The 17,559-nt window shown below is 36.5% G+C and overlaps 1 protein-coding gene across 9 annotated transcripts in view; it reads right to left on the minus strand.

The window, feature by feature from the left end:
- CTBP1 (C-terminal binding protein 1) overlaps positions 1-17,559 on the minus strand; it is a 234,332-nt gene that overhangs the window by 188,683 nt on the left and 28,090 nt on the right. The window contains exon 1 of one of the 9 annotated variants that reach the window (XM_088163003.1): positions 16,355-16,423. The exons of the other annotated variants lie outside the window; for them this stretch is intronic. The gene's annotated coding sequence lies outside the window, so the exon portion shown is untranslated. Of the gene's footprint in view, positions 1-16,354; positions 16,424-17,559 lie in introns of those variants that run through there. 9 annotated transcript variants of the gene reach the window in all.

Consider the following 17,559-nt stretch of genomic DNA (forward strand, 5'->3'; position numbering starts at 1 on the left):
ACTCACATGTTGAATTCCTGGCTTTGCCTCTTACTCTCCTGAGGAACTGAACTTGATGGGTGCATCCTTCACTCCAGCCACAGCTGCTTTGGTTTGTAAAGCAACACAGATCCACAGCCCAGTGCCCAGACATCCTGTCACAATAGCTGCTTTACAAAGTACTTTGGAACTTCCAAATAAAAATCATCCAGAAATGTCAAATAAGTCAGTTGTTAGATCAATGTTAATCACTTCTGCATTTTTCAAAGTCTGAAAAGAAAGAAAATTACACTGAAAGAAGATCAATCTCCATTCAGTTTTTTTTTCTGAACAGGCAGAAGAGCTGGAAGCCTTCCTCCTTTTTGGAGATTTAGATAGAAGAGACAGCAACTGTGTAAATGAATGAAACACAATCTCAGGGACTTTGAGAGACAACAGCAGTGAAACTGAACTGCCTCAAATTCCAAAGATTATCACTATTTGAATCAGAAACTCAAATTAATAACATATATTCAATATTTTCATGCACCTGAGAAAGCATAACAGGATGCAAAGTATTAGTCAGCATTCATGACAATAAAGAAGCTAATGCCTTGGTTAATGAATTCTCTAAGAAAGGAAACAATTACTGGTGCATTTCATGAATCTCTGCTACTAGAAAGGATTCAAACCACCGAGGAGAAAAGATTACTTTTAATCTTTTATTGATTTATTGACCCTTTTTTTTTGTCTCCAAGAAAGACACAAACCCACATCAAAATGCCAGGCACATGGACTGTGTGCCTACTCCACATGTGAAACTGGTTCATCTGTCACAGATCTACTATTCAAAGTAGCCCATGGATGTCCAGAAACCCGTGCTTTACAGCTTAAAGCTCCTGGTTAAAAAAAAAAAAACAACATATGCTTGTGCAGTGGAAAAGAAAGAGTGGGGAAAAAAGAAAGCTCTATTCTGAAAGTAAATAAGAAATCACACCTAAAGACATTTAGGTTAGAACTTTAGTTACAGTTAATTAAGTTTAGACAAAGAACTGTGGACTGATGGTTTTTTCTCTGCACCAAAAGCCTGATGTTGGATACTATGAGTCCAAAGGAAGCCTCCAAGCTGATGAGAGGCTTGGAGCCCCTCTGCTGTGGAGACAGGCTGAGACAGCTGGGGGTGTCCTGCCTGGAGAACAGAAGGCTCCAGGGAGACCTAAAGGGGCTGTAAGAGAGCTGGAGAGGGACATTGGACAAGGGCATGGAGTGACAGGACAAGGGGCAATGGCTTCAAACTGACAGAGGGCAGAGTTAGATTGGAAATAGGGGAGAAATTCTTTACTGTGAGGGTGGTGAGACATTGGAATAAGTTGCCCAGAGATGCTGTGGATGCCCCATCCCTGGAAGTGCCCAAGGCCAGGTTGGACAGGGCTTGGAGCAACCTGGGCTAGTGGAAGGTGTCCCTGCCCATGGCAGGGGGTGGAACTGGGTGATCTTTAAGGTCCATCCCAACTCAAAGTATTTTACGATTCTATGGATATCAGATATACAGCAGCATCCTTGCTGCTGTAAAAGAGAATGTCAAGTAGGAAAACATTTTTGAGATTGAATACTTTACTTTCCATTTGAAAAGTAAACTGTGTAAAATTTAAATGTTATGATTGTGCATTATTTCTTCAATATTACTTTTATACCTAGAAGATATTTAAGTGAAATAACTTTCTACAGATAAGGCAAATATGATTCTTGGTCACATTTTTTGTTTGCCCATATTACTGCCCTGTAGCAGCAACACACCACCACAGCAGGATCAGTATCACAACACACAAACCTCAGAACAATTTTTTTTCCTATGGAAAGCTAACATCACATCTTTTCATGATGTCAAGATGTACAGTACTGCAGCACTACATTGGATGCACCTAAAATCCTTCACTTAAGGCATCCCTAAGCCAAGTAGGTACAAATTAATGTTGTAATATTTTGTGTTAATTAGAATAGTCATTACAGGTTTTAAGAAAGGAAGTTTAACTGTTTCACCCATTAACTACTACATATATAATATTTGCTCAGTAACTAGAAGAAGAAAGAAAAAAGCAAGAAGGAAAAAACTAATCATTTTGCATGATTAGACTTCTGGAGACTGTTTCCAGTTATGTTCTGGTCAAAAAAAAATACCAAGGATAAAGCTTTGCTACATAGCTCCTATTCTTCAGACTACAGCAATTCATTTCAGTCAGAATAAAAGATACCTGGTCTGGGTATTTATCTATTGCTTGCTCAGGTGTTTGGATAAAACTAATTTTTTAGTAGTACCTGAATTAAAAATGTATTTTTAAAAAAATATTACATTGCCATATATCAATTACATGTGTTTGGGTTTGTTTTGTTGGGGTTTTTTTAATGTATTATAAATGCTGGACCATTTCTTTCTTCCACTTTAATGAGAAGACAAGTTCTATCACCTAAAAATACCAAAATAGTAAAGATGAAGTGGATTTACTCTGCATTTTCCAAAAATAAATATTTAAAATATTATAAATTATGCAATTTATACATGATCATTGATAACATTTAGCAATAACATTTCTACATTTCTTTGACATTTCTGAAATGTAATTCTACTGATATCTGGTACATAAATCCTCTAAGTTTGCAGAGTCAAAAGACCTAATTTTCTTCATGGGCAAGTATAACTACATTAAAAAGGATTTTTCCAGTGTACCACTAGATACTGAAAAAATATCTTCCCTCCTTGCTAAGCAAAAAAGGCAATATAAAACAAGAGAGAAAACAAGTGACAAGTTTCATTTACTCCCTTTATATTTTAATTTAAGCCATCTTGGCCAAGCTTTGCACCTTTACCCACAGCCCCATCAGCCACAGAATAGTTTGGTTTGGAAGGGACCTTTAAAGACCATTTAGTCCAACCCCCTGCCCTTCCAATGTCCCTGTCCCAATGGTCAGGGCCACCCTGGACTACACAGGGTCTCTCAAAGCCTCATCCAACAGTTCCAGCGGTAGAGCATCCCTGGAAGCACAACCACATCAAGATGTTGCATTTTATAGATCCAAAACAGTTTTGCAAGTGCTATAAATTGTTTCTATAAAAACCTGAGCTATGAAAATATCTGTTTGTCAAAGCAGAAGATACTACTGAATTCTACAAAAATACCTACAAGTTTAATTTCCAGTTTATTTCCCACTGTGGCTCCCTCACCCTTGGACTCCTGGAAACAGCCATCCAGCCTCGAAGGCGTCACTGACCATCTTCCCACAATCAACTTTCATACTCGACTTGAGAAACTGTTTAATTAGCAATTCTTTCCCCCACACTTTGGTGTCAATCTCCATCTCCTGACATGACATTTCATTAAGAAATTTCCAGCCAACTACACTCCCATCTCAGTCACAGTAATGCAATACACTTTCACACCTTGCTAAATTCTATACACAATCTTCGTCGCAATTACAGGGATTGCTTATGTAGAAGATTAATGTTAGTGGCTGGGATATTGAATCCTTTAACACAATTGAATGTGGGGAAACAAAGAATTAAAAGTACAATTAGATAGTCTCATGCATCTGAAACTGGCTGACAACTGTGTTTGGTATGATATAATATATTGTAACCAACACTACTCATTTTCCAAACTGATTTCGTTTTGTCTATATTCATCATTTAAGCTCGTCCACTCATTCTTTTTTTCAGTAGGAAGGCAGAGGAGAGAATTAAAGTCCCTGCAGGCTGCTTAGCTGAATGTCTGCAAAATTTCCTTTCAGATACACAGTTTTTGAACTAGATTTTCCTCTCTTCTGTTCACATAGTGCTGAGATAGATCAGCTGTCTAGCTATATCTAGCTATTCTCCCGCTTTCTAGAGAAAGGACCTTAAAAACTTGGGACCCGTTTTCTTCATCTCTGCATTCAAAAGTTACATTTAAGAGCTCTCAAACATCACAGAGCAGCAGCTTGCTCAGTTTTTGTAGTAGTTTTAATGCAAAACTACTTGGTCTTTCTGGTGAAGCAATTCTGAAGTTTGCAGAGCGGGACAAACAGGCACTGAAATCATTAGGCAGGTGTGAGAAATTTTGGGAAGCTTCTTCATGCTCATGTCAGAATACAAGAGCCCTACATTACATACACCAATAACCTGGCAGTGTCAGTTCAAATGCATGAAACTTTTGTTTTATTCCAGAAGGATTTTAGTGCAACTACGTTCATCAGAGCATCTCAATATCTTTCTGAGATGTAACTGATGTAACTATAAATTACCACAGTTTCTACTATCTCTCATGTCTGGGAAGAGAACTCTCTGTGCAGCTAGATATTTTTAGTTTCCTTATTTGAACATATATGCTGGTTTGTATCTGTTACAGAAGAAAGATCAAGCAAATGCACTTGGCAGCTGGTCTGGAAAGTGGTAAGACCGTAATAGTCTTTAATGGAAATTAATTTCAGTCCCACATTAGACTAAGAAATAAAATTCCCAACCCATATTAACTTGAAGGTCAGTTCTTCTTGATTATTTAGAACACTTCTGTTACTGAAGAGGGACATTTTAAAATGATATAAGTTCATAACATCTTGAAAATAGGGCCAAAGGTGTGAATATAATATTCCTTCAAGATCTAAGTAGAGACTTCAGAAAATTTGCAAAAAGACTGGAAGTTAGACATGGATAAAGTGGTTTGCATACCTCAAGAATTGTGTTCCTTAATTTTGGAAGAAAGCTGGAAGTGTGAGACAAGAGAAGTAGCGTTGCACATTATGTGTGGCACCCAAATCACCACTTCACATCCTCAAACCTCTTAACCCCTTATCAGGCAGATGACTATAAATGAAGAATTATTCCTTATGGGACTCTCCCTAGAGGAGATGTGGTGGCATCAGACTGTGTCAGTATATACTGAATATGCTTCTTTAAGAAACCCTTGAACCATTTGACTGTATTGATCTCCTGTCAGACAGAAGAATGACATTTCTTGCCTATGAGAATGTCACACTGTCACAAAGAAGGAGAAGAGACATCCACTCACCACCCATCAGTGACTCCCTCAGCAGTGGCCTGTGCTGCTCTCCAAGGCACACTCTGCCACAGTGCTGACTTTTAAAAAGGTCTAGATAAAAATTTACATAAATCAACTTCCCATTGATTTCTGGTATACTATGAGCTCTTCCAGTAATGTCAAATGAATTCTATTTGGCTAGAATCAGAGTACCTGGAGAAAAAGAGTTTTGCAGTCTTGCACCCAGGAGGAAAAACAGAAGTCTTCCAGGCAAACCTCACTGTGCTACTTTTAATTATCAGTAGTCCAAGTTGCTCATAACTCTTCCACTGGCCAATTACCTCAAAAGTACCACTCAAAGGGTGTTGATCAGAAGATCTGCAGGAATCACTGTACAAAATTGCTGCTCTTGGAATCTGCTGTCACAGCTGGGAAGTCTTAGTATTTCATGTTTTTCTTACTTTAGAGCATCACAATGCCTGCTGTCCTATCTTCTTTGCAATACAGCTTCCTCACCTCCTCCTCGAGATGACTCCTGAACTCTGCATGCTATTGCTTATTCCTCCTTGATCCTTCAAAGGTGTTAGCTAAACTGTGAGGAGAGGAAAGCTCCATTCTTTTCCAGCAGACTGCCTGGATTATCCCCTCAGTTACTCAAGAACTGAGTGAAACCTGGGCTCTCCTTTTGAATATGGGAGCCTGTATGGAAGTGACTCGGGGCCAATTGCCTCTTATCCTTTCCTTGCATTACATTAGCATGATAGCTTAATATTAGACCCTGAATAGCCAGCTGATATTGTCCTGTCTCCAGAAAACAAAGGAGTCAAAAACAAAAAAATCCACTTTTTAAACAGCAAATTCAAAACAAACTTCAGAAGAGACAATCATTGTGTTCTTCATAAAACAAACACTAGGAGATGCTTCTTTTACTAAGAAACAAAATATTTTCCTCCACGGTCTGAAGAGAGGTTACAGCAACTTTACTAAACCGTATCTGGAGTATGGTTAGAACTGCAGCAATGCAAAAAAAATCCTGTTAGAGATGCTCTGAATCTAAAAGTAAGCAAGTAGGCAACAAAAAAAGTCTTTGTTTTCAAAAAGTTCTTAAAACAAGCAGACTTAAAGAAAAAGCAAACAATGGTCTACAACATGACTATAGTATTTTCATATGTAGAGAACCAAAAATGCAAACTAAAACTGGATGGTCTCATTAAAAACACCATAATTTTTATGTTTCAATATATTGTACATAAATTAATTTTAAACCAAATAAAATATAATCTGCATATGGGGGAAAAACCATGAGAACCAGGGCCCAAATGATACTCATCTGGCTTTGGTTGCTGGTATTATTTCTTCAGAGGTAGTTCAAAGACTGCCTCCAGAATATAAAGACCCGGCAACCTTTCCTTGAATGTTTGAATAACAGCTCTCCCTACACATAATTAGATTTGAAAACATAAAAGTATTTTGCTTGAATAAATAACATCAGAAGTTCAAGACTCCAAGATGAGTATATTTGCAATTATATCAAAAGCAAATAAAAAATTGTTCCCTGAAAAATCAAGTCTTAAAATAGACCAAAGTACAACATGTGCCTCTGTTTTATCTGAGTGTTGCATATCTGGACTGAGATTGTTAGCTTCTCTGTGTCAAGATCTAGATGAAAATTATCTGCATAAAGGGAGTAAAACGTCAAATTCTGAATATCTGACAATTCTACAACAGATGGCCTTAAATATTAGTGATTCAGTTGTTGCTGGCATTGGGTCAGTTCTTTACTTGTTAATTAAGGACCTGAATTTTGAACTATTATTTTGCTATAAAATGCCCATCGGGAAAAAAAAAAAAGAAAATGCATGGCTAAAGATTTTAGAAAGCTTGCTCTCTTGTTTGTGCAAGAATTTCCATTCTGGCTGAGTAATAAAATTCCAGGTTGGGAAAAATCCTCCTCTCCCAGTTGTTTTAATAAGACCCAGATCTTGCTTTTAGTAAACACTGGCAGGTGCAGAAACGCTCAACCCTATCCATTTCACATCATGTGAGGGTATATTTTATAGTTTAAGATGCTCAGATAGCAAATGTTCAGCTTCTTCTTCCAGAGGGCACAGTCTGGCTTTGGAAAGCAAGTCACAGGAGGGGAGACAGGAGGCTCTTACTTGTGCTCTGCAAAGGAATATCCAGAGCCAGTCCTCCTCCACCACAAACTGGAGCTTGCCAGGAGTACACTCATCATTCGTGTCACAAAGCTGAGCTTGTCCTTCTCCTTCAGACAGGACCTGCCTCTGCCTGTGTGTCCCTGCTCAATCTCCCTATCTCCTCTTCCCTCTTGCAGCTGAAAACAGAACATTTCATCTTGTCTAACGTTCAAGTCCACCACAAATTGTCCCAAGATGCTCAGGGCAGCTTCAGCACCCAGAGAAATGTCCCTGTCACACTCGCCCACATCCTGCCTTGGGAATGGTCCCAGCAGGAAGGAGTGCCATGCCACTTCTTACATGGGCTACACACAAACAGATTCTTGAACTGGAATCAACTGAAGAAAAGTGAAATGCCTGAAAGAGATAAAATTCAATAGTGCTCATTAAGTTCAAGATCATCCTAAATTATATCTAAGTTATCCTGTAACCGAGGAAAACCAAATAGCAAGAAATAGCCACACAACAACAATGACAACAACCTCTCTCCTTGGTATTTTCTTTCCATTGGCATGTCCTCTGTGTAGAAATCTGTTCCCCCAATTCACTTCCTCTAAGCCAGTCTACATTCACATTGGTGATGAGACCCTTGCCAGCAGTTACCTCTGGGTGCAATTCCCCAAAGAAATTGAAACTAAAGCTTCTTCCCTCCCGAAGCATCAGTTTGTTATCTGATGCTTTGGAATCTATATGCAAGAGCACATAAGGGTTGGCAATTACACAGTTGGGTATTTATAAACTCTGAAAATATTACCATATGTTAGAAAGCAAAAACGATATACCACTAAATAAACTTTCCCTTTCCATTAGATACACATTCCCTGAAAAAATACAATTAGGCAGTAATCAGCCTTGACAATACATATTTAAATGTAAGATAAAATTACTTTTTTTAATAGAAAGAAATTAAATTTTGCATGTGTGTGCCATTTTCAAGTATTTCTATGCAATGACAGATTTAATAGTAGCAGAAGATGCATTTGAAGGAAATGGAAATATTAAACTTAGAAATCTAACTTTTATAATTTCTTTACTTTACAGCTACCCAAACACTGCTCTGAAATACCACAGAACATTTGATTTTTAAATAGTAGCCATATCTTTGACTTCTGTAAAAGGCAAACACAGCAACTTCAGACCTTTTAAACTAAGCCTTGACAGGTATTTCACTTCATGTATAAGTTACACCTACAGAAATGTTTTATTTAAATGGCCAGTAAGTACAACAATCACCTTTTAAGAATGCATCCTTTTGAAAGAAATCCTTCTTGACACATTTCATTTTGGTTTCCATCCATGTAGAAGAAGTTATCTAATGTTTAACATAAGCTATGGATTTAATTCTGGAAGTTACACTGCTCAGACTTGGCAGTGGATAAAATTGCTGTTTCTTTGCTTTTTGTTTGATGTTCCATGGCCATTTCTAACTGGCTCTGTTTGCCCCAGAGGGCACAGCTGGAGAAGTGCACAGCACAAACACAACGGGCTCAGAAAGGAGCAAAGCATCTGCCACTGTTCCCAAAGTGAAGCATTTGACCCATTCTAATTCTTAATTCTCTAGTGCTTATTAAAAGTAGCAAATTTGACAACGCTGAAAAAAAACCCAACAGAAAATTAAGAATCATTAAAACATCCCATAATCCTGAGAACAAATGGCTGCCTATGGATCAAGTGAGCAAATTTTGATCACAGGGGCTGGGATACTTTTTACTGCAGATCCCAAGGACTGAAAGAACAATGCCATAAATTAATAATAGTGAGTCTATAAAGGTTGAATTGATACTGACATCTTGGATATTATTACAGTAAATGACAGATTAATGGACAAAGGCACAAGATCCCCAAAGTCGTCCTAGATATTTAATTACTACGAAGTAACCAATAATCATATTAATTAGCAGAGCTAAAAATCCCATCGAGCAGTAAATGATTTCAAAGGAAATTTTGGCTATAACAATGACAAGTTAAGTAGTAACTGAGGCCAATGCCAGCACAGAATAAATGATTTAATGATCCCCATAGAAAGTTTTATTTTACTGAGATCAATATCTGACCCCTATTATACACTAAAAGCCATGCCTAAAACCAATTATAAGAACTATTGTTGGTACTCTCAGTTACAAAGAAATTTCCTTCTCGATTGTCATTCCATCAAAATTAAATACATCATATGGAACTCAATGCATTTTTCTGGCATTTCAGGAGCAATAGGAGCTATTGATATTTAAACATTTTATTTTTAAAAACCCTACACATTTTCCATAGCCAGCTTCAGAGATTATAAAAAAAATAAAGCATTTTGCACCAATATATATTTCTAAATGCAACATATTGTTATAATTTCTAAGTGAATCATGGAACGGGGTTGAAAAGGACCTTAAAGATCATCTCATTCCCACCCTCTACCACGGGCAAGGAGACATTCCACCATTCCAGGTTGCTCAGGACCCTGTCCAACCTGGCCTTGAACATTTCCAGGGATGGTGCATCCACAGCTTCTCTGGGCAACTTGTGCCAGTGCCTCACCACCCTCCCAGTACAGAATTTCTTCCTAACATCTAACCTGAATTTCCCTGTTTTCAGTTTGAACCCTTACTCCTTGTTCTATCTCTACAGCTCCTGATCAATGAACATCAGTAGCAAGACTGATCACTGCACAGGAAAACTAAAAAAAAAAGTTGTGAACTTCAGATTTTATATTATTAAAAGTATATTTTAAAATATTTAAAACTTTCAAACTTGACTTCCATCAAATGCAACAAGTACCCCATGCAAAATAAAATGTTTGTGATGAAGTGAACCTTTTTAAACTAAATGCATATATTGAGTCTCTACCATTATGAAACAAAGGAAAAATTTCTTCACTTAAAGGATGGTCAAGTGCTGGACAGGCTGTCCAGGGAAGAGATGGAATCATCATCCCTGGAAGTATTCAAAGGACATGTGGCTGTGGGACCTGGGGACATTAACGGTGAACACAGCTGTGCTGGGTTAATGATTGGACTCAATGATCATAGAGGTCTTTTACAACCTTAATGATTCTATGATTGTTAGAGGGAGTACTTTTTATACATGTAAAATCTATATATCCTTTATAAATCCTATTTGGCAATAAAACATTTAAACATTTGTATTCCAATTTCGCACACTGTCTTTGCTCAGATTACACCTTGCTTGTGCCCAAATTCTGCTTGTGAATGATAGCAGGCAGCAACAAGAATAATTGTCACATATCAATCAAACATCACATAAAAAGGCAGTTAAGCTGACAAAATAGGACCTGAATGATGGAATACTCAATTAAAAATCAAGAACTAATGGAAATAAGATTCTTGACTAACTTGACTTCCCTTATGTTTGTCATGGTCTAAAAGCAGGCTGCTATTGCGTTGGTCTAAAATAATCTCGTTTTATATTTATTTTATATATGTCTGTACATACAGTCTAAATCTTCAAATATCTTCATAACAAACTTCCTACTGTACTAATGCAATAGGCACTTTAAAAAAAACTTACTGGCTATTCAGATCCAGAGTCATTCTAATTTTGATGTTGGACCAGTTGATTCATACATCGTTCAAACATATTCATGTTTCTAGAGTTATACCTGCTACTCATGAGAGACAGGACAGAAAAAAAAGATCTCAAAACAAAAGCAAATAACAAATATCCACTTTTCAAGTTGTTATTCAATTTGTACTACTTACACTACTGTTTTCTTCAGAGAGCAATTCTCTTAAAAGCCTAATTTTTTAACTAAGTTTGTTTTCAGGAAAAGAAATATAGCTTACAGAAATTATTTGAGGAACAACTATAAATCTCTTTAGTACTGGGAAGTGTACTTATAAACTAGACATTAACCTGAAAATATGCTGGCCAATCATTATGGAAATAAGTGAGCATTTAAGGTACCACATCTCTTAATAGAAAGCTGCAAATAATGAATACAGAACTAATGGGAAAGTTCTCCAGTTCCATTGCAAAATTGAAATTTAAACCAAAGGCAAATTTATAATGAATTTTGGAAAAATACTTTTCTACAGCAAGATCATTAATTGCCTTCAAGTTTTTCAAATAGACAAATGAATAAAGCTCTCATATAAAATATAACTGTAAAAATCCTATGTTATCAAAAGAAATGTACAGTAATTCATCTAGACAGTTCTCACTCTAATGCCACTTTATGATTATTGAGGTTAAAAAATGGGATCATGAAATAAAGAAGATTAATTTCTCAGAAGTTTTTACAGCTGAAAGTGGACACTAAAGATTAACTACAAAGACATGAAATCTAGGCTCTACAAGGATGAGAAATTTAGACCATCTGTATTACATCGAATATTACTTTATGCATTATTCTTGGCTTTTCATCAAACTCTGACCCTTATAAACATCCTTTTTGTTTAAAGCTTTAAAAACTACAGCTGTTCTGTACAGTGGTTTTGGAAATCACTGCTCAAAAACTTTGAAATTGAACATATATAAAAAGACTCAGCAAAACCGGTATTTACCAAAAAAAGCTTATTACTAAAGTAAACGTTCAACATTCTGAAGATGAAAATAGCAAGAACAAATAATCAGGATAAACACAACTAGCTTAAGAAAACTTCAGGAAGAAACTATGAAATATGGAAAAATGATTTAAAGATTATATACTGGGTATTAGTGAATATTGAAATATTAGGCACAGAAAGCTTTTCTCCCCTGAAAATTAAAAGAAGGATCTATATACTGGATTTGAATTTATCGTACCTGCTGCTTACTCTGAAAGTTAAATTAGAATTAACCATTCACAATTTCAAAATAACTTGGAATAACCAGTTATAAAATTACACTAAGAAAATGTTGGCATTCATTTAATTCATCTGTTCCAACCCTTTTACTGAAGTATTAGAACAAAGTTATACAAATGTCTATGTTCTAAAAACAGTAATAAAAAATTCACTGTTTAGATTCCAAATAAGCACACGTATCAGAAAATAGGAAGGAATTTCTATAGCTACAAACCAGCAGCCTCCCCTCCTCCACACGTTTTATGTTTTAATTCGCCAATATATAATGACAAATGTACAAGAGAACATCTCTCATGGTTTTAAGATCTAAAATAAGCTTGACAATCAATTTTATCTGGCGAGATCTTATTGCAGTCCTTACAATAAAAATTACAGCAAACAGAATCAGAAGCAAAACAGCTTTATTGCTCTGAGGTTGCACCTGAGATAACCAGGGAGGAAATATAAGAATTAATAAGCAGATGAATAAGGCAAAATGGCTCAGAACATTGCTCTGTGACACACTGCTGTCATTCCCACGAAAGAGAACCAAGTTTTTAGCTATTAAACCACTGCCCATCTATGGCTACAGGTAGGCATGAAGGTCTGCTGGCCAACCAGAGGCTGCAGGACTCCAGTGCACAGCCCAGAAAAATGTAATTTTATACAACCACAGCTGGCTTAGGCAAAGTCCAGAACTACACCCTCAGCATTCTGGCAGCTACAGGGAAAACTCAGAAAAGCCATCCAAGCAATTTGCTTTTATGCCATAAAATAACCTATGGAGTTTTGTGTACCCAAAGTGAACTATTACTTCAGGTCCAATCTGTCTTCCCAAGAGGCATGGAACGCTTCTGGAATTCTTCATTTTTGACATTTATTTGATCTACAAATCTCAAGTACATTTGTACAGCTCCAAATACAATCTAACTGCAGTTCTTTAGGCTACTCCTCTGGGAACGTTCCAACGAAATTCAGAAGTCTACTGTCATAGAGTCACAGAAGATTTGGATTTTAAAATCATCTCGTTCCAGCCCTCCTGCAGTGGGCAGGGACACCTTGCACTAGACCAGAATCCATCCAACCTGGCCTTGGACACTTCCAGGGATGGAGCAGCCACAGCTTCCCTGGGCAGCCTGTGCCAGAGCCTCACCAGCCTCTGGGTGAAGAACCTTTCTAAAATCCAACCTGAACCTTTCTAAAATCCAACCTGAACCTTTCTAATATCCAGCCTGAACCTCTCCTGACACAGCTTCAGGCCATTTCCTCTTAGCATCTGCCATTTCAATACACGTGCCTGTGTACCTGCATCTCATTCCTGGCAAGAGGTTAAGAAAAAAGTAAAATCTGCATTTTCCAGAGCCCCAGCACAGACCTGTAAGGCCTGGTCCTATGTTTATAGCAAACAACAGCTTTAACAAAAATAGTCTAGTAGTAAGACTTCTTGGAAAATTTATGTAATGCCTATTGCCAACCTGCTGACAAAAATTTAATGCAGCTGAACATCTGCAGCTCCAAAATGAGGGTGCAAATGTGGAGAGGCCACTGAGCAAATCACAAAGTCTTCCAGAAACACCACAAAGACTTCTTTTCCCAGAGGTCAAAATTCTAATTCAAAAGATCAGGTATTCCCACCTTTGGGACAAAAAACAAACCAAAAAAACAACCAAAAAACCACACCTTAAACACCATAAAGCTCAAATTACTTGCAGTACTGCTTCTAGTTTTCAGGACTAAAATCTACATAAAACCTCACAAAATCTCAGAGGAAAAGAGCTTTACTCATTTATGAAAAATCGTAATTCAGAAGACCTCCCCTCCTTTTTTCTACCAGCAATGAGGCAGAATTGCTCTCTAGAAATGTTCAGTAGAGTAGATTTTCAGGTGATCTCACATTTATTATGCAAGCTTAAAGCAGAGCACCATACCTAACAAAATGGGATTTAAGTGATTCTGCCTGTATGCTTCTGATTCAGAATAATTTACAATCAATTTACTTTCCCAGTGCTTTAAAGTTTCTTGTCTGAAGAAGAAATCAGAAGGGAAAAAGGACTCAAAAAAGACATGAGTACAGGCACCACAGGATTCCTTGGTTTCACACCATCCAGCAAAAAGAGCTCTGAAGAATGTGACAGCCAGTCCTCTGATCTGTGATTCCTTGATGTCTCCTCCCAAAGCACTTCCTTCAGTTTCAAGTAACAAGATGAAGATGATACCTTTTCCCAGTCCTCGAGTCTGACACTAAAGTCCTTCAGCCGACTTATACAAATGAAAATAAAATCAGTCCCTTTTTAAAGACCTAAGACCTCAAACATATAATAAAAATAAACATTGTATCACTATCTACTAGCATTGATTTAAGTTTATTTGAACCGAGCAAAGTCAAATATTAAGTTTTTACTTCTCTTCTTTAAATGTTTTTACATAAGAGCAAAGGCATTTTATTTATATAGTTATCCCTGGAGAGAGAGTTCATGTAATCTTTTTAAAGATGGTGAAACTCTGAGCTTCAGACACCTATATAAGATGCATTAAAAACCCTTAAAGAAGCATTTATGTTCAAATATTAGTGTAATAATACTCATACTGTCAACAAGGGAAACTGAATCTGCAAGGCATGAAAAGCTTTGGAGGACACCAGTTTAAAAATCTTAGTTTGATTATTCTGCAATGATTAGAACTTTCCTTCCCCACAGCAGAAATTGTCTCAGTGTACAAAAAGAAAAAAAAAGCAAGGAGTAAAAAAAGGCCCCTACAGTTTGATATTGATTCTCTTAGAGTTGTTCCAAAGGACAGTGTTTCTTCTTGAAGACAAAATAGAGTGTCTTCTCTTCTAGTGACAGCCACACTAACTCAGCTGTCTTCTATTGAAAAATATGTCAGACTTGTGCCAGCTAGAGCAGGCTTTTTCCCCCAGAAAATACCTCAGAAATGTATTTGTAATATTTTCAGTAATTTTTTTTCCTCCCTTTCAGAAAAAAGGGTTAGCCACACTTCATTTTTATTTTTTGTTTTATCTTCCTTCCCCTCAGTCCTATTCTCAGCTACAGACAATTGAAAGCATCACTTGTAACTGTAAAACACTAAAATGGGATTTTCTTCATTACCTCCCATTATAAAGTACAGTAACACCGAATATTGCTCACAACTGCACTGCACTCCAAAAATGCCTGTAGTACTTCCTTTTTTTCGAAGTAAACTGCACCTCTACATTAACAGATGTTTTTCTTAATTAAAAAAACAAACAAAACAAAAATAACCAGTTATAACAGTTACTTCAAGCATTTCTAGCACATTTATTGTGTCCTCCTCTTCCACATACAATTTATATTTGGTGTGCACTGCAAGAAAACAAGACATTGCAAGGCTGTTCTCAAATAGCAAAGGCCTTTAAAAGTAATGTTTAACTTCTGTGACTTGTTAAATCAACTCCAATTAAATCACTTGGTAAGAATGGATTACTCCCAGGAGGGAATGCTGCACATATTAAGTCATTACACTTTTCAGGGAAAGTGACATATTCCTGTATTTAGAAAATTTATAGAACAGTGCAGTTAGTAAAAACTGATTATAGCTGTACATCATTGATAAAAACATTAATGGATTAATAACATCTATTTCATATAAACACATTTTTGATGGATGAGCAAAAAAAAATTCAATTCTGGAGGCATGTAATTGTGTATATGCACCTAATAAGCTACTACCACTCTGAACTAAAAAGTAATTTAACCCACATTTTTCTGTTCTAGGCATTTATTAGAATCATTCCAAGTATTTTTCTCTCTCATAGTTAGAACACACTAAATCGTTAAATTCAAAAGAAAAAAAATTACCAAAGATGTTTTCAGACACCCTTTGCATCCAAAAATTCCAGCCGAGATGACTTTAGACTTGTTCTTATTGTACCACCCGGAGACATGAAAGACCTGTTAAGTCATCTTAATAGAGAACTTGTCCCTGGGGTGTCTTCTGCAAGTGATACATTTCATTGACTCTGATAGTAAAAGGGTCATAAGCAGAAGCAACAAATATGCACTGAATGTACATTCTGGATTTATTAGAGAAAATTGAAAGCATTGCAGCACCAAAACCTAATACACCATTAAATACAGCATAAAACACAATAAATACCTCTATACCTTATTTTTATTATATATTTTACGAATATTTTAAGCCACAGTACATTAAGCTATTTTACACCCAGCATGGGGCTCTGCAGGTGATACATGAGAGCTCCATCTTATTTCTCCTCCTCAGAATGTTCTTATTTATATTTCATATGCACTTTGTCACAACTTAATTTAAATAGCTGTTAAATAACTGTTAATCTGGTCCTAAACCCATTATATGCTTTTACACCACATTCAAGAAGTACAGTACTTAGAACATCTAAGTTGTTTTTCTGCATACATACCTAAAAATATACACTTTAAGACAGCAGCCAGTGCATATCATTGGAACACATTATAGCAAAGTGTAATAACATTTGTAGAAAGCATGAGATTCAGTGTTCAGTATGAAGAGCAAAGACTGATGTTGAGAAATGTTTCTTTTTTGTAAATTGATAGGATAAACACACCCCTGGAACATTCCGTCCATGGCAGGAGACTAAAAAAAAAAATGCCAAATTAGTTGTTCAATGCTGACAGAGTAAATGGGACTTTGCCCAAAAAAACCTCACATGCATTAGAAAAATCCCATCAAAAAACAAGCTTAGTACTACATCATCTTTGTGAAGAATGCACCTCAATCTTCTAAATAGAGATAAACTCTGTCCACTAAAGGCACTCACACAATGATAGACAAATGAAACCACCTTTAAATGCTACTCTGGAAACACAGCACGAAAAGCTACCAAGAAGTGAAAGTGCAAATCCTCCAAATATCTGCTAGTCTGAGACCCCTTGAAAGTAAATGAAGTAAAAAAAGTAAATGAGTACCATGAATAAGAATTTTTAATGTATATTCAAACACTGACTTTTCCCATATTCAATAGCTGACAAAAGGCTCAGGATTCACAAATTTAACCTCTAATAACAAAGAAACAGAACAAAAATGAGCAAAATCAGATTATACAAACTAGAAAAAAAGGAAAAATAACCACAACTCGAGCTGCCACTGGACTGTTGTATCTTTGGGAGCATTTTTTTACTTCTCAGAGATATTAGATTGTGTCATGACCAAGTGGTGCAGCATTATTGAGTTTAAAATAGCAGACAAAGATTAATGCAATACAGCAGCCTTTATGAACTTACCAGCAGTGTAAGGGCTGGAACTGGAAATTGAAGAGACAAACAAAACCACAAGGATGCCTATGCATCAGTTGCTGCATCCAGGAGGTTTTCACACAAACATTTTTGTTTGGTTTGGGGTTTTTTAATACTATGTATGCTTTTAACTGAACTGCAACATTTATTGTAGTTCAAGAACAGGATTTACTGAATTCTGTTTATTTGACTTCTCTCTGCTCATTCTGAAGCACAATACCAGCCATTTCTAGATACATGACTTATAAAATCTTTAGATCTTTGCCTGTGATTAAGCTTTTTGCTGATGGATTTATACAGAACAGGTACAAAAGACAAGCTGTGCAGCAAAAAAAAGCAGACGCTTTTAAAA

This window comes from Sturnus vulgaris, chromosome 4, assembly GCF_052056855.1.
Source record: "Sturnus vulgaris isolate bStuVul1 chromosome 4, bStuVul1.hap1, whole genome shotgun sequence".
Classification (NCBI taxonomy): Eukaryota; Metazoa; Chordata; class Aves; order Passeriformes; family Sturnidae; genus Sturnus; species Sturnus vulgaris.